The sequence below is a fragment of the Balaenoptera physalus genome, assembly GCF_965194825.1.
Source record: "Balaenoptera physalus genome assembly, chromosome: 1".
Lineage (NCBI taxonomy): Eukaryota > Metazoa > Chordata > Mammalia > Artiodactyla > Balaenopteridae > Balaenoptera > Balaenoptera physalus.
In genome coordinates, this window is record NC_138882.1 from 130,712,465 (window position 1) to 130,734,388 (window position 21,924).

Consider the following 21,924-nt stretch of genomic DNA (forward strand, 5'->3'; position numbering starts at 1 on the left):
GGCCTTTATTATGTTGAGGAAAGTTCCCTCTATGCCTACTTTCTGCAGGGTTTTTATCATAAATGGGTGTTGAATTTTGTCAAAAGCTTTCTCTGCGTCTATTGAGATGATCATATGGTTTTTATCCTTCAACTTGTTAATATGGTGTGTCACATTGATTGATTTGCGTATATTGAAGAATCCTTGCATTCCTGGGATAAACCCCACTTGGTCATAGTGTATGATCCTTTTAATGTGCCGTTGGATTCTGTTTGCTAGTATTTTGTTGAGGATTTTTGTAACTGTGTTCATCAGAGATATTGGCCTGTAGTTTTCTCTCTTTGTGGCATCTTTGTCTGGTTTTGGCATCAGGGTGATGGTGGCCTCGTAGAATGAGTTTGGGAGTGTTCCTCCCTCTGCTATATTTTGGAAGAGTTTGAGAAGGATAGGTGTTAGCTGTTCTCTAAATGTTTGATAGAATTCGCCTGTGAAGCCATCTGGTCCTGGGCTTTTGTTTGTTGGAAGATTATGTAAGTATTTTAAATAATTGGGATCATATGACACACAAAGTTTAGTATCTTTTTTTCTTAAAAGTTTGTAATGTATAATTTCCTATTTCTTTAAATATTCTTCGAGAATGCTATTTTCAGTGACTTCATAATATTCTACTGGATGGATATATCAAATTTACTGGAAATTTGAACATTGCCTGGAATTTAAACTGCTCACAGTGGCATTCATCTGAGGTTTAAAGTGACAAAAACTTATGTGTGAAAGCATATGAATTTATAAATAAAACCTGCCAGTTAATTCCTTTTAATGTATGTCTGCCCTGTACCTTTTGCTTTAAGATCCTTCTAGAATCAGGGCTTAGGATTTTTGGCTCCTGGAGATAAAAAGGTGGTTACAGCACCTTTTGCTTTAATAGACACTCTCACTGTCACTGCTGTACGGTATTTGGGAAATCTCAGAGAAATCCAATGTAAGAGGTGGCAAAAAAAAACTGCTAAGCTTTCATGGGCTCCTCTGGACTCCAAGTTGAGAGTTCTTTCTGGACTTAGTTTAGATACTAGGGTGATTGTTGGGAAGTTAGGGGCAGGAAAAGATATTGTTGAAAATGTACTTTTAAAAGAAATGGTGACTCCACAATCATTGATGTTTGGGAAGTACTCTCTTTTTTATTTATGAGTTTATTTGCTTTTTATTTTTCCTGTTTCATTTTGGTTTCTCCTCATTTTAGTCTGTTTCTGTGTGCTCCCACCTTGTTTATTTATTTTATTTATTTATTTTTGGCTGCATTGGGTCTTTGTTGTTGTGCGTGGGCTTTCTCTAGTTGCGGCAAGTGGGGGCTATACTCTTTGTTGCAGTGCGCGGGCTTCTCATGGCGGTGGCTTCTCTTGTTGTGGAGCGTGGGCTCTAGGTGTGCGGGCTTCAGTAGTTGTAGCATGCAGGCTCAGTAGTTGTGGTGCACGGGCTTAGTTGTTTCACGGCACGTGGGGTCTTCCTGGACCAGGGCTCGAACCTGTGTCCCCTGCATTGGCAGGCGGATTCTTGATCACTGTGCCACCAGGGAAGTCCCTCCCACCTTGTTTAAATGTGCCCTCTATTTATCTCTATTTCTTTCCTGTGCAGGTGAGACATATTGTCAGCTACTTCTCTGGGGTCAAAGTCATCCATAAATCCTCTTCTGTTGGTCTCTTGGTTTTCTCCCACCCCTGCGTGTTGCCATTTTCTTCCCCACTTTTGTGTTCCATTTTGCTTTCTTGGGCTGTTAGCTCTACTTCTGTTCTTTCTTGGGGGGTTATAAGGTCCTTTTTTCATTTAGCAGTATAACTTCTCTTCATTCCGTTGTGCTTTGGTATCTGTGATGCTTCTCTCTCTCTCTCTGTATTAATATGTGTTTCACCTTGGCTCTGTTCATTTCTGTTCCTGAATTTCTTCAGTAGCTTCTCACACATCCTATGTAGACTCATAGAGGGTAGAGAAATTGGAAGGAAAGGGAAAGGACAGCTGCTGTAGTCACTGATGGAACAGCAGCTCCTAATATAGATTTACTTAGAAACGGGACTAACTGAAAAATGGAATTTCCCTAACATGCTGCTCCTATTAAGAAGTTTCCTGGCTTAAGTCCAGAGATTCATTTTTGTTTTTAAAGAAGACCTCTAAAAATAGGCTGGTCCTCCAAGTGTGATTATTTATAGAGCCACACCCGATTCTCCCCATGAGCACAATTGACTGTTTTAGAGGCTTGTAATAGGGGAGATATTCTAGGAGGCAGCTGCCTAGAGTCACTTTGACATAGGTTTTAAAAATTTCACACGCAGGATGTGCTTCAATACTCCATATGACAGAAATGGTTGTTTAAGAGCTCTTACCCCAGCTTGCAAGAAGAGAGGGTTAAAGAGTCAATTTGACAAAACTTATTGTAGGGCTGCTATGTGCCGTATACTGAGCTGGATGTTGGGAAGTTATAGGTGAGTGGGTGTACATAGTACCTGCCCTGGTCATAGTCTAACAAGGAACTTGCCTTCATCCATCAGTTCATTCATTTATTTATGCAACATGAATCAACAAACTCTTAGACCTTGAAATCAAGTAGTTCACAGCCAAACTGTTGCTTACTGTTCATGGGAAGTCATGTCTTAGAAAAGGGGTTAGGGAACTAACATTTTACATACAGAAAGAATGGTATGTAAAACCATTTCATACCATGGTATGTAAGATTTCAGTTTGATAAATTTTAGATTTCAGATTGATACAAAATTTCTGAAATAACCAAGAGCTTTTCATAGTGGCCCTAATTAATATAATTGGAAAGTTGGAATGGATGATTTCTAAGGCCGTTTTCAGTTATTAAAAAACATTGTTTTCTGATTTTATTCATGTCCATTTTATCAATTGCTCTCCATCCATCAGAGTCATATACCTGAAAGACATTTACCTAACTCACAGAGATCAAATTTTAGTGTCTGTAGCCAAACATCACATTTAATTTTCATTTATAACAGGTGCCCCCGGATAGTATTGGACATATGGTCTGGGTTTGTCCTAATAGATCAGTGTAATTTTTTGACCCTGAGTAATTATATCAAAATAACTTACCTTTATTCATAATTGGATATTTAAATCAGAAGTCTGTCATTACCCTTGCATAGTCTGAAATAAACTGCTTCGTTGGTGCAATCAGTATGTTTTCTGGTGATGTGTAAATGTTTGAAAATACTAATCACCTAATTAAGTACCAAAAAATAACCCTGTTCCAAATCAAATTTATATTGGTAAAGGAGGGAGGTTAAAATGATTATCTCAGATTAAAGGGGAAGGAGTGTGAAAAGAAAAGAAGCTCCTCCATTCAGTGTCTGTGTCTCATTTTTTAATTTTTATTTATTATTTATTTATTATGTTTATTTTTGGCTGTGTTGGGTCTTCGTTTCTGTGTGAGGGCTTTCTCCAGTTGCGGCGAGTGGGGGCCACTCTTCATCGCGGTGCGCGGGCCTGTCACTATCGCGGCCTCTCTTGCTGCGGAGCAGAGGCTCCAGACGCTCAGGCTCAGTAGTTGTGGCTCACGGGCCCAGTTGCTCCGCGGCATGTGGGATCTTCCCAGACCAGGGCTCGAACCCGTGTCCCCTGCATTGGCAGGCAGATTCTCAACCACTGCGCCACCAGGGAAGCCCTGTGTCTCATTTTTTACTTGGACACCAGTCAACATTTCCTTCACAGGCAGAGTATCTGAGTACTTTACATGATGGCTGTGCTGACTTACCTGGAAATATAATGCATTTGTGCAATTGCTGTCACCCCAGAATCTTTGAGTACCAGACGGAAGTTGGCTGAAAGGAAAGTGTGGAAAAATGTGGAGCAGATTTGAATAGTTCCCAGGTTAGACTGAAAGAAGTATAGAGCTATCATCAAGTTTTAGCTAGTGATATTTGGGTCTGGTAAATGTAGCAGAAGAGACAGTAAACAACAATCTATTTATCCAGGATAAATAGATTTTTTTATGTTAATAGTGATAAGGTATAATTTAAATAGGAAATGATAGTCTAGTGGTCCCTTCTATGGTATTGATTTAAAAATTAGAGCAGATTCCGTATACTCATCATGCAATAAAGAGAAGAGGCAATAAGAAAAGTATTATTTTCCCTTCAAAGGCTCCCTTTTGTATGTTGGATTGGAACTCCTCCTGTATCTCTAGTTATGTACTGATCAGTATTGTTGAATAGCATCCATTTTCAAGAGAGTGGTTGGCAATCTTTAACTGGGAACTTAAATATAATTACAGTTGTTTTAGATGTGTATAAGAAAACACATATATTTTTGCTAGTATATGCCATTTAAAATAAGCTTTAAATTTACTGTTGCAGTCTTATGTTTCTTTTATAAACTCAGCATATTTTATTTTAAGCTTCTATGTTACGGAGTGGTTTATGTCATCTATTATCTAGTAAAAATAAAGTTCTGGACAAAGATGCACTGTACAATATCCTTAGACTATGAGCTCTATGAGTAAAATATCTAACAATAATTTGAATTTGAGAAGCCAAATGATTGGATTCTGATAAACACTATTCCTCTATGAAAATCAGATATATTGGCAATTGCATTTGGGAAATATGTTATGCCAGTTCATCTAATTCAGGCATCAAGATGGGTTTTGCATCAAAATGATAAATATTGGCCACCTACATAGCTGCAGTATAGAACTGCCTTCTGTTTAATGTTTACTGCATAGTTCAGATCTGAGCCTCTCTCTAATAGCACCTGACTTGGAGCCAGAAGATCTAGGTTCCAATTCTGGCTTCATTGTTCACTGACCCTGTGACATAGAGCAAGATGAAACTCAGGCTCAAGGTTCTCCTATGTGAAATGAGCCTAACATTATCATCGTACCAAATTGATATTTGTGGTGAGGATCAAATAGCATTAGATAAGAGAATGGAAAAAAAAAAGCTCTGAACACTGTAATCACCCCAAGTAGGTTAATAATAAATACAAGGTAGCAATGTTGTCAAATGCATTTTAATAGAAAAATTTCATTTTTCCAACAACACAAAGTGAAATTACTGGCATAAAGTACATGTGGCAAACATAAATATGGAATATGAGCTTGTAGGTGTTCATTTTCTTCCTTACCCACTTTGCTTAGGGAGCCTTACCTCAGTCTTGCTCAGGATCATCTTAGCTGAAGGCTTTCTCCTCCCCTCCTACCCCATTACAATGGGTAATTATGTGCCACCTCCCTTATACAATCTAGTGCTTGCTAGCATTCCTCTACGTGTCACCCTTTGTAATGGTTACTTGTGTGCATATTTGATTGTCTCTCCCGTTAAGTTCTGAACTCCGTGAGGGTAGGCTCTTGTTTGTTTTGCTTACATACCTGATCGCCAACGCAACATGTGGCACCAAATCATCACTGAATGATTGATTGTTAGGTAAAAGTTTCAGCTGTTAATATGTTTATCTAAATCAATTGGAGTCACTAACCAAAAACTGGGTTCAGGACTGCTCAAAAACTCAACACTGTAATCCGCAGAGATGAAGGAATAGTCAGTCATTCTACTTGAACTCGGATTAATTATGTTTGCTCTAAACGCAGGTGCAAATTGCCACCTTCGGGGCCCTAGGTTCAAAGTAAATTCAATTCTTTTAATATTACATGAAAAGGATTTCTGGTTTTAGTACTGTTTACTGCAGTCAGTCGTCCCGGATGTTGCAAACCTTCTGGTTGTAAATAAATTTTGAGTCAATTTTTCATTATTCATTTATAGAATAATTCCTTAAAGTAAGATTATATTTTCAGAGAGAAATCCGTATCTTAAGGCTTTTATTTTTTTTACTTGAGCTGTGCTTATTTACCTGAGCACATTCTCAGATTTATTGAGGCCAAACCATCATAGCACATCAACAAGATTGCACAGGACCCAGAGGCTTATGAGTTCCTGTCACAGCTCTGAACATAACTTCTCTGTGGCCTTGTGCCAGTCAGTAAGCACTTACGGACTTTAATGTCCCAGTCATGTAATTGGGATTATAATGTGTGTTTCTTCCCCGCCTCACTTGAATGGTGAGAGGATCAATGAAGAGACTGACTTGACCCTACCAGTGAGAAAGAAATAAATCACTTGCTTTTTAAGAGGTTCATTAACTGTTTGAGGCTAGTAGCTATTTAGTGCTTGGAAAAGATAATTTACTAAATGACCCCAGGTTAGCCTCAAAGATGTAATGCACCTCCCCAAAGTGAGAAATTGTTCACTTCTTGCTGGCAAGAGCAGACATCCAACCTTGTATATCACTTTGCAGGAGTAGGTTTCATACATGTGCATATTAGTCACATTGCTCTGTTAATACCTTGTAAAACTAATGCTGGTGAGACTGTATTGAGAATATATTAAAATGGATTTTATAGTTAATATTTGTTCAAATGAGAAACACTCTGCTGTACTTGATATTTATGTTATTTTGCATCCTAATTATTTTGGGGGAAAAATGTTTAAGCAAGTTCTAGAAACACATTTGCTTTTATCGTAGCAGTGTTTGTGTAGTCATATCCCCCTACAAGCTTTATGTGTTTTTTAAATTAACTGATATAGCTACTATGTAAATGTCTGTAAAACATGTTTTATGATAAAAAAAAGAAGTCCCCATACCTGAAAAGTTTAGAAAAAACTGTCCAATAACAAGTCTGACTATATTTAGAGTACAAATCTGGGTATATTTAGCATTTCTGTTCCTGACTATAACAAGATCTAAGATACCATATTGGATTTTCCCCATTGTTTCTACCACTTCTGTCTCACTGACTAATTTTCTGATCTCTGTTGTTGATCAGAATTGGGTTCAGAAAGCATGTACCTTTATTCTTTCTTCTAACTTATCAAACAGGGGCTCTTATCATGCACACCAAGAATTTATCAGATGTACTGATTTTATCAAATAGGCTTCTTTGAGATGCCTAGCTATTTGAAGTCTCCCATAATTACATGTCTTGAGACAGTATATGTGAATGTGTTTAGCACAGTGTCTAGTAGCTACACAGTAGATGTTCAGTAAATCTAAGTCTTTTTGCCTTTAAAACGGCTGCATCAGAAATGTGACATTTACATCCTTCAGTTGGCCAAAGGGCCTGTGGTATATGCCCGGAATGGTCTCAGGTCTCTTTCTTTCCCCTTTTATCCTCTTCCAAGTTTTCTACCAATCACACTGCTCTTTCTCCAACCTGGGCTTCTTTGCATTGAACTAATACATTTTCATCACTGAAATCTAGTTGCAAAGTTATACTATCAAGTTTGGGAAATACATTACAGTCGCCCCTAGATATTCATGGGGGACTGGTTCCACGACCCCTGCAGATACCAAAATCTGCAGATGCTTAAGTCTCTTTAATACAATGGTATAGTATTTGCATATAATCTATGCACATCCTCCCATATACTTTAGAACATCTCTAGATTATTTATAATACCGAATAAAATGTAAATGCTATGTAAATAGCTGCTGGAGTACGGCAAGTTCAAATTTTGTCTTTTGGAACTTTCTGGAATTTTTTTGGAATATTTTTGATCTGTAGTTGGTTGAATCTGTGTGTGCAGAACGTGTGGATACAAAGGGCCAACTGCACTTTCTTTGCTTAGAACACTCCTGCTCTTTCTGCTCTTTTGGACTCTGTTTAAGAACCACCTACTCTAGCAAGCTTTCCCTACCCTCTGGTTTGAGTTAAATGTCCCTCATCTCTTATTTCATAGAAATCCATATGTATCTCTATTGGTATTTAAAATACGATAATTGTTAGTCCACTAAGCCGCCTCACCCACCAGATTGTAGGTCGCAGCCACTGAGGTTCTCAGGCACTGTATTGCATCTCCGTATGTACATAATCAGCATTCAATAAATATTTACTGATCCGGTAAATAAAATTGTATTTATTTCCTTGTGTTAGCATCTCAAATTTATTAGCCATTATGCTTTGGAGTGTAGACATCTCAGATCATAACTCTTATTTCTGCCTCTCCTTTACAAGTGGGTTTCTCATGTAAATTATTAAGCATCTCCTCCGTTGTGAGTTTTCTTCCAATATCATTTATGTCCTCCAAAGTAACCATTCTATTTTTATAGTTTTAACTGAGCATTTTCACCACACCACTTTCATTTCCCATTTAAAGACTTTCTGATCAAAGCTGTAAATTTCTGAGCAAACACATTGAGTCTTCCATTTCTTGTAAGATGAGTGTTTTGTCCCAACTAATTTTCATCATTTTGATCTTTTTTTAAACTTTTCATTTTATATTGAAGTATAGTTGATTAATAATGTTGTTAATTTCAGGTGTACAGCAAAGTGATTCAGTTATACATATACATGTATCTATTCTTTTTCAAATTCTTTTCCCATTTAGGTTGTTACATAATATTGAGCAGAGTTCTCTGTGCCACACAGTAGGTCCTTGTTGGTTATCCTTTTTTTTTTTTTTTTATCCATTTGAAATATAGCAGTGTGTACATGTCAATCCCAAACTCCCTAACTTTCCCTCTCCCCCACCTTTCCCCCTGGTAACCATAAGTTCATTCTCTAAGTCTGTGAGTCTGTTTTGTAAATGAGTTCATTTGTATCAATTTTTTTAGATTTCGCATATAAGCAATATCACACGACATTTCTCTTTCTCTGTCTGACTTACTTCCCTCAGTATGACAATCTCTAGGTCCATCCATGTTGCTGCAAATGACATTATTTTATTCTTTCTAATGGCTGAGTAATATTCCATTGTATATATGTACCACATCTTCTTTATCCATTCCTCTGTCAACATTTTGATATCTTAAACAATCTTAGAAGTCCAAATCACATTCTGTATTCTCATAACCATCCATTGCTTCTACTCTCTTCTCTTCCCCAAATCAAACTTTTCAGTTTGAGTTAAAAATACATCCCTGGTTCCCAAAGTCTCAAGTTTCCTCTTAGCATAGATACTTTCTAGATTTCTCTACAGTGTTTTTCATCTCACTATGAAACACCAGGAGTGAGACATGTTTATTGTTGTGTCCAGAAAAATCAACAGCTTCTGAGTGTCTGTGTCAGTCGATCCAAGTCACTTCCATACCCCATACCAAATACTACCCCACCACTCCCTCCAGCCCCCAGCTTTGTCATTGACATTATGGCATATATTTCTTTCTAACTCTTCAAGGATGATTTAGTTAGGCTTCTTCAAAGGATCCAGAGAAACCCACTGTGGGTCCAAATCTCAAAGGTGTGGCATAGCTCAAGTGCTTTAGCATTTTTCCCCCTTCTTGCCTAATTCTTTTTATTTTTTTAATGTATTCCGTAGTATTTTTTTTAAATATTTATTTATTTATTTATTTATTTGGCTGTGTCGGGTCTACGTGGCGGCGTGCGGGCTCTTTGTTGTAGCACGCGGGCTTCTCTCTAGTTGTGGTGTGCAGGTTTTCTCTTCTGTAGTTGTGACGCAGGTTCCAGAGCTCGTGGGATCTGTAGTTTGCCGCTCATGGGCTCTCTAGTTGAGGCGCGCAAGCTCAGTAGCTATAGCGTGTGGGCTTAGTTGCCCCGTGGCATGTGGGATCTTAGTTCCTCGGCCAGGGATCAAACTCACATCCCCTGCATTGGGAGGTGAATTCTTTACCAGTGGAGCACAAGGGAAGTCCCTAATTCTTTTTATTAACCCCTCTCTCAACAATGAGTATGATTGTCAGAATACTTTATTTCCTTCCTATTTGTAGTCTTTTCTTTATCTGAAGAAGAAAGTAATCATTTTCTCTGACAAGCTGGGTGATATGGAGGTATTTTTCTATAGAAAATTTATGTGTATTTCTATATGAGGCAGGGAAGATAATGCTTTAGCACTAACGTAGAACCTTTATGACCAGTTTCCACATTGATTTTACAGGTACTGATTTCAAATTAGTTTACAGTATTGATATACTTTACTTTGTGCCTTATATAGAAGATTTTGTGGGGTTTTTTTTGTTTGCTTTTTGTTTGGTTTTTGTTTTTTAGTCAAAACAAAAGGAAAACATATACTTCTGTGGTTTCTACATTTTATTTATAAAACTTCAGAAATCTTATAGATATGCAGTTAGGATAGTGATTGCAAAACCAATTTTCAGTGTTCCTATGTTCTGTGCTATTTATTTTATTTATTTATTTTTTAAAATTTTTATTGGAGTATAGTTGATTTACAGTGTTGTGTTAGTCTCTGCTGTACAGCAAAGTAAATCAGTTTCACATATAAAAATATCCACTCTTTTTTAGATTCTTTTCCCATATAGGCCATGACAGTATATTGAGCATTCCCTGTGTTATACAGTTGGTCCTTATTAGTTATCTATTTTATATATAGTAGTGTGTATATATCAATTCCAATCTCCCAATTATCCCTCCCCCCTTACTCCCTGGTAACCATAAGAGTTTCTTTTCTACATGTGTAACTCTATTTCTGTTTTGTAGGTAAGTTCATTTGTACCCTTTAAAAAAATTATTATATTTTATTTTTTTAAGATTTTTTTGATTTGGACCATTTTCATAGTCTTTATTAAATTTGTTACAACACTGCTTCTGTTTCACGTCTTGGATTTTTTTTGGCCACGAGGCATGTGGGATCCTAGCTCCCCAACCAGGGATCAAACCTGTACTCCATGCACTGGAAGGTGAAGTCCCAACCACTGGACCGCCAGGGAAGTCCCTGTACCCTTTTTTTAGATTCCACATATAAGCGATATCGTATGATATTTGTCTTCTCTGCCTGACTTACTTCACTCAGTATGACGATCTCTAGGTCCATCCATGTTGCTGCAAATGGCATTATTTTGTTCTTTTTTATGACTGAGTAATATTCCATGATATATATGTACCACATCTTCTTTATCCATTCCTCTGTTGATGGACACTTAGGTTGCTTCCATGTCCTGGCTATTGTAAATAGTGCTGCAGTGAACATTGGGGTGCATGTATCTTTTCGAATTATGGTTTTCTCAGGGTATATGCCCAGGTGTGGGATTGCTGAGTCATATGGTAGCTCTATTTTTAGTTTTTTAAGGAACCTCCGTACTGTTCTCCATAGTGGCTGTACCAGTTTACATTCCCACCAACAGTGTGGGAGGGTTCCCTGTTCTCCACATCCTCTCCAGCATTTATTATTTGTAGATTTTTTGATGATGGCCATTCTGACCCGTATGAGGTGATACCTCATTGTAGTTTTGATTTGCATTTCTCTAATAATTAGTGATGTTGAGCATCTTTTCATGTGCTTTTTAGCCATCTTTTTTCACATCTCCAGCCTACTCATGTGGACATATTAGAGATCCTTTTCAGCTCTTAACTTTGGTGACTCAGGGTGCTGCTCGTGGTGGATTAGCCTGGCAGAACAATATTGTTGGAGTAGTTCTATGGCCGTTCATGTAGACAGTCTTTCTCTTTCACTTCAACCTAAATATTATGGCAGGCCAGTGGTTGTGTCAACGTGTGAGAACTTGTTTTTACAAATGAAGTTTCAACAGAACATTTATTACTTCAGAGGTTTATAAGGTTAATACATTTTTGAAAAGGATGTGATTCAAGTATGATATTTTGACAAATATAAATTATTAATATATATTAACATTATTAAGGAGAAGAATTAATTGACATTACTTGTCCATATGTTTTTGTAACTATTCCTGTAGCGTGTGAGTGCTGTGGGAATCAAACATAGTGGCAGTGATACCTTTCGTTCACATCACACTTCTAACTTTAACATAGTACTTTAATCTCATTTAATTCTCAGAATAACCATGTAAGATAGGCAAGAAGAGTATGAGCCAGATAAGAAAGTTAGGGCTCAGGAGAGGTTGGGTGATTTGAGGACCAGCCAAGCCAAGACTGGAGCTCTCCTCCTGAGCTCCCAGGGCCAGGCTTGTTCCACCACAGTGCTCGGACTTGTTCAAAGAATATGCTAAAGTGCCATTTGAGCCACTTTTGAAATAGTAATTCTTTCCACGTCAGTATACAGGCCAAAACAAATTAAATTTCTATTTTAAAAAGTAAGGATCTTAACATTTATCTTTATCATCTTCATGCACTAATATTTATTGAGGGTCCACAGGGTGGTTGGCACTGTAATTGACTAATTTCATGTGAGTTCAGGCTTCGCATAAGGCAATGATAAAGCAAAATGCTGCTGGCTAAAAACATGCTGTCAGATACACAGGCAAAAATATTTTTCTGTCCTTTGATCAGTGTTGTTTAGTGTTATTAAGCTAAATTTTTACCTCCCTCTGAAGCCAAGCAAAACATAGCAGATGCAGAGGTACCACTGATTTTTGAAAAAAGCTCTGTACTCAGAGAAGCTCCAGGGGTGGGTGTGTGTGTGTGTGTGTGTCTGTGTCTGTGGATGTAATAATGGCATTTGTCCATTTACTGGTGCATCAAAATTGCTGCCTTTCCTCTGCTGCTTTTGTTAATACAAACTATTGTTGGCACTTCACTGGGTACCCTGTGCTGATATTCACCCTTGCTTTTAGGATTTGAATCTGTCTTATGCATTGTTTCATCACAAAGAACTTTAGTAATTTTATTCTCATTGTATCTGAATGATCAACTTTGTATGTATGACTTGGGCTTGTTATATCCATTTTTAGCACATGTGTGCCTAGAGAAAAAGCAGGTTTTAAAAAAGAGAACAATGGAAGTTAATTATTTTGCTGTATAATGCTGTTTTATTAAGCATTTGGCTTTGGCATTATTCATTGGCATCTGTCATTTCTCTATGCCTGAGGCTTTTAACTCGGATAACAATTCATCAGAGAAGCACAATTATTCAACAAGAATCCTCTGTGTAAGAACCTGAAGTGTAAACTATTTCAGCTGTCTTTTTTGGGGGGTGATGTGGGAGCTTACTGATGACTATCAATACCACCATAATGTCTCCTTGGCTCATGAAATTCATGACTGGAAGGTTTTCCTTCTTGTAGGTATTACTTGATCATGTTCCTTTCATTATAATGAGAAAATGGATGTGAAAGTGCTTTGAACTTTATTGAATGCTTAGCAAACATTAAAGTATCGTTATTATCATCAGTTATGCCTACCAGAATGCTCACCTTAATAATGTGAGATTAGCTTGAAAAGGGAGCAAGATCTGGTATCTTTAGTTTTGTGCAAGTTGAGGGAATGTAGGAATAAAATCTCAGCTGACAAAGAAATATCTGATCCATTATCTATTTTGTTACTGCTTTACAGGCTTTCAGTGCTTGGCAAAGAAGGATGAGATTGAGGCGGGGCAGAGGAATGGAGAGATAAGAGGGAAATAATTTCTCAAGAGACTTTCACTAAGATGTGGTGGGAAGGCTGGCTCTTTGTCTCTCCCTCACCCTATTAATTTGTACATCTGTTTTTTAGTTTTCATTAGAGTCAGTGATTGACGGTTTTCACTAAAATTAAGTTGTCTTGAGAGTTACCTTATATAGCAATACAATTTTCTAAGATTTCCTTAATACCCTGAAATTACTATAGGATAAGGAGAGATAATCAATTTGGCACTTTACTTAATGTCTAACTTTGCCCAAAGCATGCTGTGTGTGTTATAATGTTGTTATAACAACCCTACGAAGTAGAGTAGGTTTTCTCCATTTTATATACGAGAACAAGGAGGGTCCAAGATGATAAATCTATATGTTCAAGGCTATACAACTAGTAAATGGTAGAGCTGGAATTCAAGACTAGGTTTCTCAGAACCCTGCACCAGGGCTTTTAACCTTGTACCCAGCGTACTGACTTTAAAATGACATGCTTATGCATTTGATATTTTCAAGGTTCTTTCACAAAGGTAATTTTCTCTGACTTTACCAAGAATTGTGGTGATGAGCAGAAATGATTTGCTTCATTTTTTACAAATGAGCTTCAGAGTGTTTTATCAGTTAAGGTATCTGCTGTAACACAAAGTCTAAAAATGTACAATGTTCTAATATGGTACAAGTTTATTTCTCTTCCATATAAAGTAAAAAACCCCAAAAACCCCTCATGTTTATAATTGGCGGAGTTGGCTGTTTTCCAAGCAGTAACTCAGACACCTAGTTGCCATCCATTTGGTGGAGGCTTCATCTTAAACATATGGTTTACAAGATTATACTGGTAGAAAGAACATGAAGAGGGAGAAAGTGATGGACAAGATCATGTCTCTTCCTGTTCTAGGGAGAGCTAGCTACCACCTGACCCTACTTAATTGCAAGAGGGACTGGGAAGTGTAGTCTCTGGCTGGGCAGAGCTGAAGGTTCAGTGGGCACATGACTGATCTTGTGAGTTTTTGCAGGTGATAGTTTTACCAAATGTTCTGCCACTGTGTACCAAGACCCTCCATCTTTCTAGTCTCTGACATTAATTCCTTATTATCCACTGCCTGGCCACAAAGCCAATCACATAAATTTTAGGTTTTTCTTACAGCAGTACCCCATTTTAAGGAATGATTTTTTTTGACATTGATTGCAACAGACTAACTGCAGTACCAAATAAACCTTAGTCGTCATGGTTTACCACAGTAGAAGTTTATTTCTTGCTCACATAGTAGCAATGTGGGTCCACAATGGTATAGTTGTGTGTTGGGAGTGGGAGAAATCAGGGTTAGGGGAACTATGATCTGTACAGTTCTTTGCACATCTTGACATCCACTTTGTCACCTTTCAGAGGTGGCTTCCAAGATCACATGGGCGTCGACACCTTGATAGTGAATGGGAGTGTTTTATGGGTGGGTCTGGTAGTGGTGTCTATCACTTCTGCTCACATTCTAGTAGTCAGAACTAGGTCATATGGCCACACCTAACTGCAAGGGAGGCTGGAAAGTGTTGTATAGCTATGTGCTTAGGAAGAAGGGGCAATGGTTTGGTGAATAGCTAGCTATTCTGTTGCATAAGGAATAATGATTTTCTAAGCATATTTACATTGGCCACATCTATACATTTGACAAGGACTGAGTATGTTCACATGAATTAAAAAATATTCCTGCTATTATATAAGCAGAAAGAGAGGTGGAACAGCAAAAAGCTACCTAGCTGCAGCTGAAAGCTCCTGTTTCGCATTTGAGTGTATAAAATATACTGACAAATATGCAAAGCACTAGGCAAACCTGCTTTGATTATATTTGCTGATAGTAAAAATTTGACTTTCAATGTACTGCATACAATTTTGTCATTTGAGAGAGGAAGTGTATTTGTAGACCTATGAATGAGTTCTCTCATCTTGAAAATAATCCATATTGGTAACTAGATTAAATTCATTTTATGGAAAATTTATATTCCTCCTGATTTAAAGAGTGTGATTTTGATAATATGTACTTTCTAACACTAAGCTTGTCTGACTTTAATTGCTTTGTATAGCAAAACATAGACTGATTACATAGCTTTCATTGTATTATTAAAATAAAATAAAATAAATAAAATATTTTTGAAGACTAAAGTAAAAATAACTGTATTGGCATGCAAATGTTAGCATCAAACCTGAAAATTCCTATTATTTTAAGGAAAACAGATTTAAAATGAATGAATAGAATAGAATGAATGCTATATTTTCTTATGCCTATCTTAAAAATACAACATAAGGTTCAAATTTATAAAGAGGAAATTATGATTAAATTAACTGAAACAACATCAGATTTTAGGAATATGGTGCTGCTATTCCAGTGGTTTTATTATGAGAATTTATTGTTGGTTTATTGGCTTAGACACGTGGAAAAGGGAAGGTTCACACTGAGCATGTGCATTGTACATGGTTGATTATATCTGACCAATTGAAAACATGGGCCAAAAATTAGGTTTTAAGAAATATTTGTTGAACGAATATTTGGCATATTTTTGGGTTATTTGGTCCAGCATATTGTCAGAAATAGAAATCTTAATTTATACATAATCATGATTTTTTTCTAACAGTTTAAAAGTTTAGATTGTATTCTTATCCAACCTCCCAAACATGACAAGAACCTTACCTGCTTTACATACCCATTAACATCCTCCTTCTCATGCTTCTCTCTTGTTTTTATTGTCCAGAATTTTAGTTTTTCATTTTTAAGCATATAAAATAAGTTACTTTTTTGGTAGTCATTAATTAAATATAGTAATAGCCAAAAAAATAAATTTCTGTGGTTATCATTGTTTCTTGTGAACCCCACCTTTCCTCTGGGTTTACTTTTCTTCTAGATAAAGTATATTCTCAAGTAATTATTTTACTTATGGATGGTTTGCTTTATAGTCCGTTAGTCATTATCTATCTGAAAATGTCAGTATTTTATCTTTATTCATAGATGGCAGTTTAGCTTGGTATAAATTTTTGGATTAAAAACTATTTCCCTCAGGATTTTGAAGATGCTATTACATTGGTTTTTTTTTTGGTCTCTCTTGTGACTGATGATTCTGTTGTAAGTCTAATTTCTCTTGTGGTTAATGTGTGTTTATTCTCTGATAGCTTTTCTCTTTGTTGCTGATTTATCATTTATTCTTACAATTCTGCCAATTGTTACGTAACGTATTTTGAGGCTGTGTTGTTAGGTGCATATTTGTTGATAGTGCATACAGGCTAATTGGTATATAATTATACCTTTGTCCATTTTGACAGCTGGTTTGGACGTATAAAGATTAAATGCTATCCACGTTTAATTCTGGGGGAAAATATTATCAGACACAGCCAAGGGCTTGATATCCTCTGGTATTGTCTATGTATTATTGTTCTTTCAGATTCAAAAATCAGAAATCTAATGCAAAGTAGCTTAAACAAAAAAAGGGACTTCATTAGCTCAAGTAATTGTGAAGGGCAAGCTTGAAGCTGAATGTGTATAGAATGAGGAACCTAAACGCTTCCATAACACTTCTTCCATTTCTCGCACTTTGTCTTTACATGATAGGGTCATATGCTAGGGTCATGATCTTTGGCACCTTGGGGCTTATATATGAAGAACATCACAACCAGATAATAAAGGGTACTACTTTGCCAGCTCCAGGTAGAAAAGCCCTAGGGAAGGATTTTGATCTTCCCAACTCTGGTCGTTTGCCCATCCCTTGTCCAATCGACTGTGCTCAAATGGATGGGTGGCATGACTGACCTGGTCTGTTTAATATGCTGATACTGTGGTCAGGCAGGGTGGAGGTGGGAATTGTTACCAAAAGAAGGAAGAGGTGCTGAGTAGATAAAAACAATAGTTACTGCACCTTTCCCCCCCTACTTTCCCAGATTAGGAACATGACCCTTCCTTAATTCTAATCCTGTTCTAACAATATATCTCTATTATTGCCTTTATGACTGAGCCTTCCTTAGCCTTAGCTATGTGCATTTAATAACTTATTTATATGCTTTCTTAACACTTTGTATTTCCTTTGCAGAATTTATCACATTGCCTTATATCTCTGTGTGTCTCCCTTAGTAGACTGTAATCTCTTTATGATAAGGGACTGTTTCCTTTTTGTTTTTATAGTCTTCATTTAGTCATTCATTCAACTTTTATTTATTGAGTGTCTTTGTGCCAGATACTGTGATAGATCCTGGGAAAATAGTGGACACTCAATAAATGCCTTTGGGAATAAAACTTCCTGTACATTCTGAGAAAATATTTGTTATGCTACTAAGGTTTTGACAGGCTAGATTCTTTCATTTCATTTTCCTGTTATTGTAATTTAAAAGCCTAGACATTCTAGAGAATGACCTTTGAAATGTTACACATGATAGGCATTTCAAGGGAAAGTTTGGCTTGGCACACTGACCTTCTTACTGTGTTTTGAATTGTGATACCTCAGGGAGGAGGGCAAAGCGGCCAAAAATCTTCACAGAGACATGAGCTGCAGGGCCCGGTGTATTCCTGTTTTCACTAAAACAGGTAACATACCCATGTGTTTAGTCAGTTACAGGCTATTTCAAGATTCTTTTAAACACTCTGAAGTACTAAAATAAACTTCAGTCCTTCTCAGGGTAGCACCAAATAAAACAAAGAGTAGAATAAAATGAAAGAAATGGAAAAAACAAAACAAAACCCACATTCTACCTTCTGTCTACCACTTGTAATCATAAAAAACATATTAGAGCTGTTTCAGTTTCTAAGACAGATCACTTTTTAAAGAAATAAGCAACTGATATTCCCACACAGCCTATTTTCCGCAGACCCTATAATGTTACCAAAAACTGAATTAATATTGTGTGTGTGTTTACACACACACGTGTATGTGTTAGTTAAACTCTTTGACACATCCGAAACTGTACACATAGTCTAACGACAGTTATGTATGATTTGGGGGGATAATAAAGCATCGTAGAGTCAAGAAGTTCCTTAAAGAGAAAATGTACTTACTCATCCAGTTTTATCCAATAGAGGTGTTCTTTCTCACTTTTTTGACTTTGCACATCTTGTTTCTTATAACTGTATTGTTCCTCTCCTTCCATGTATCAAATTCATACTAATCCTGCAATTGCAAGTAACAGGAATTCTCCAACTCACATGATTTAATAAGAAAATGTATTACGGAACCTGGAGTTTCCCAGGTTGGTTAATTAAAATCTCATTGACATCATTGAGAACCCAGGTTCTTGCCATTTTAAAACTCTTTGATCCTTAGTGTATCCTTTTTGACCTCAGGCTAATTTATTTTGTGGTTGCAAAATAGCAACACAACCAGTCGCAACAATGTCCTGCTGAAAAAGATACATCTTTTCCCATGTGTCTTTTTCAGAGTGGGGAAATCTCCTTAAGCCCCGGCAGACTTCCCCTCGCAGCTCACTTGCCAGCGTTGAACCACATGACCCTGACTAAACCCACCCCAGGAAGAATGGGATTACTATGTTTGCCTTGGATTAACAGGATTTGCTTCTGAGGAATAGGCGGGAAGCGTAGATACTGGACAAAATCAGACAAAATCAGGGTAGATACTGGACAAAATCAAGGAAGAAAGGGGAATTGGATACCAGGTAGATTACCCTTGGTGTTGTCTATGCTCACCTAGAGAGTGGCTCTCTGACCACTCCAGGTAGAATTAATCTTTCTTCTCTCTGCTCCCAGCACAAACTTGAAGGGGCGTTTTGCTTCTGTTCTTTGCACTTAGAAGAAATAACAATGTTTCATTTTTGTTTAAAACAATTGCATTGTAATTCGTTATAGATACACTCTGTGTCAATAACAAGTACTTTCTTTGTTGTTTTTGAAAATATACCTCTTAAGATCTCAAGGTTAGACGTTATTCATTTTTGTTTAAAACAATTGCATTGTAATTCGTTATAGATACACTCTGTGTCAATAACAAATACTTTCTCTGTTGTTTTTAAAAGTATACCTCTTAAGATGTCAAGGTTGGACGTTATTCCATCCTGTCTCTCTGGCCTCTGCCTTCTGCCTGTTGTGAACACATACTAGAATAATAGAGTGGACATGCTCAGGAGTGTTGAAGGGAGGGTAGAAGACAATGGAAACTGAGAGGGAGAAAAGGTGTCTAACATGTGGGAACCACATAGCTTAGTTCTGGGAGAGAACAAAACCCTAACATTTTAAAGCGGCTCTTACAAATAGTTCTCTCTTCAATGAGCAATAGTGGTAAGATTAGATAGATAAAGACAGTGTGAATGAAGCAGGATTTGAGTAACTAGGCTGAAAAATTATCCTTCAGATGTTGACCTGCAATATAACATGAAACAGTTTGGAGAAAAATGCTCTTTTCAATAGGTAGTAAACATTACCTCTATAAAGAGCAGTCCTACTGACAGAAAAAAATGCCTCTATCTCAATGTGTTTTTTATCGAAAGCCCAGAAAACATGAAGTCATCTGTAGACAAAGAACGCAAGTAACCATGAAATTCACAAAGATACCCCAAATGCCTTCATTAAAGACATAACTCATTTTAAATGAACAAACACATTAATATCAGTGGTTAAATGTAACATTCTGTTTCCTTAAGTCAGTAATTACTATAAATGATAATGATTCCTCATATTCTTAGATATCCAATACATTATTCATTCCTCCTTTGGCTGATAATATGAGAGAAATCAGAGTGATTATAGGTTTTTATGTAGTGATTTATAGAAAAAATAGATTATTCATTAAGATAATAGATGAATATTAAATGGAGTCATTGTTGCCTCACTGTTTACTTTTCCTGATGGTTTATTAATTTTCTTTACTGTTCTTTAAAAAAAAAACACTTTACAACTTAATGTCTTCATGCAGAGTTAAGGGTCTAATGAGTATGAATTTTAGTATCCTTAATGGATATCAAATACCCTAAGTGGGGATTCAGCACATAATTTATGTGACCTCTTGTTCTTTTCTTAACTTTTCATATGGGTTAGTGCATAATGAAGCTAAGTAAAGAATTAATATTCCTTCTTTAGAAGTTACAAATGTTTTGCTTATTAAAATTGAGTAAGTCTACTGTTAAAAAATTTGGAGACTTAAGTTATTGGTTCCTAAATATCTTTCCTTGAATATTTTTTTTAGTAAATTTATTTATTTATTTATTTTGGCTACGTTGGGTCTTCGTTGCTGCGTGCGGGCTTTTCTCTAGTTGCAGCGAGAGGGGCCTACTCTTCATCGTGGTGTGCAGGCTTCTCATTGCAGTGGCTTCTCTTGTTGCGGAGCACGGGCTCTAGGCGCGCGGGCTTCAGTAGTTGTGGCGCACGGGCTTAGTTGTTCTGTGGCATGTGGGATCTTCCCACACCAGGGATTGAACCCATGTCCCTCTGCACAGGCAGGTGGATTCTTAACCACTGTGCCACCAGGGAAGTCCCCTTTCCTTGAATATTAAAATCCACTTATTTTATGTCAGCTTCTTTGACAAATGTTTTCTGTTATCTTTTGTTTTCTTGACTTGCCAGTGAGCTCCATTCATTCATTCACTCACTCCACCGCAAAAGGAGGTGTGATCAAGACTATTAGCACAGATAGACCATTCAGTTTGAAGCTTCTACCTGCCAAAACATAAAGGACCCTCTAATGCTGCTTCAGATATTTCAGGGGCTTAAACCCGAAGAAGCCCTGTCTTTAAAACAAACAAACAAACAACCTAGCTGTAGATCTTGTATTCTATAGTCTATGGACATGGAGTGTGTACAAATGATGACAGAGCATTTGGCTGCTGGCTGGCTGTTTCTCTTTTCCATCCAACTGTTTTGGTTATAAACACATTTTAGTCAGTAAGGCAAAAGTTATGAAGCAGAAATCTTTAGACTCTTTACTTTCAGGCCACTAAAGCTCTCTGACCTCTCTCTTCCTCAAACACATGAATTTTTATTGTCTGTTATGCTTACTCTCTGAATTCACAGAATAAATTCCAGGCTTGTTTTCAATGATAAAGGCTACTTTAATTTTGGATTAGAGAATAGCTATCATACCTTCAGAGTTGGTCTCAGTCAGCTATCATAGACATTCAACTTAATTATACACATTTTTAACAAGTTGTATATATGTCATCAGATCATTTCACCACAGAACATAAATTAGTGCTGTAATTACAGGGAAATGTCACATGCATCTCATTATCACATAGCAGGATTTGCCTTAGAGAAGTAACTAATTTCATTCTAAAGAAAAGGATAAAAGTTCAAGTATTTCTGGGTATTGCCAATACCTTAATGCATAATTGAATAAGAATGAATTTGGAGGATTAAATATGAGAGGTGAGAGTGATTTTTAAAAAACAGATTACTTGAGCAGTCCTTTCCAAATTCAGATGGAAATTTCTCAGCACTTTACTTTTATTCAGACTTGGCCAAAAATCAGTACTGTACCTTACCCTGAGGACCTCATAGAAGTACCACAGTCCAGTGAGATCTGAATCAACTCAGCAGAGAGCTCATGTGGATTATTTCTTGAGGCCTTGGATAAATTTATTAGTCTCAGACAAGACATTCCTTTCTATGCAGTATGTGTGATTGACACTTTCTTCAAATTCTTCGAGAGTGCCCACATTCTATCTTGCCTTATGGCCATTGCACACGTGTT

At 36.9% G+C, this 21,924-nt stretch overlaps 1 protein-coding gene and 1 long non-coding RNA gene across 3 annotated transcripts in view; both read left to right on the plus strand.

Annotated features, from left to right (window-relative positions):
- SLC44A5 (solute carrier family 44 member 5) overlaps positions 1-21,924 on the plus strand; it is a 361,866-nt gene that overhangs the window by 79,074 nt on the left and 260,868 nt on the right. The gene's annotated exons all lie outside the window — the stretch shown is intronic.
- On the plus strand, positions 333-11,614 carry LOC309641532. Its single transcript, XR_014252673.1, has 3 exons — positions 333-3,336; positions 3,651-10,298; positions 10,332-11,614. It is a non-coding gene; the product is annotated as an uncharacterized lncRNA (long non-coding RNA).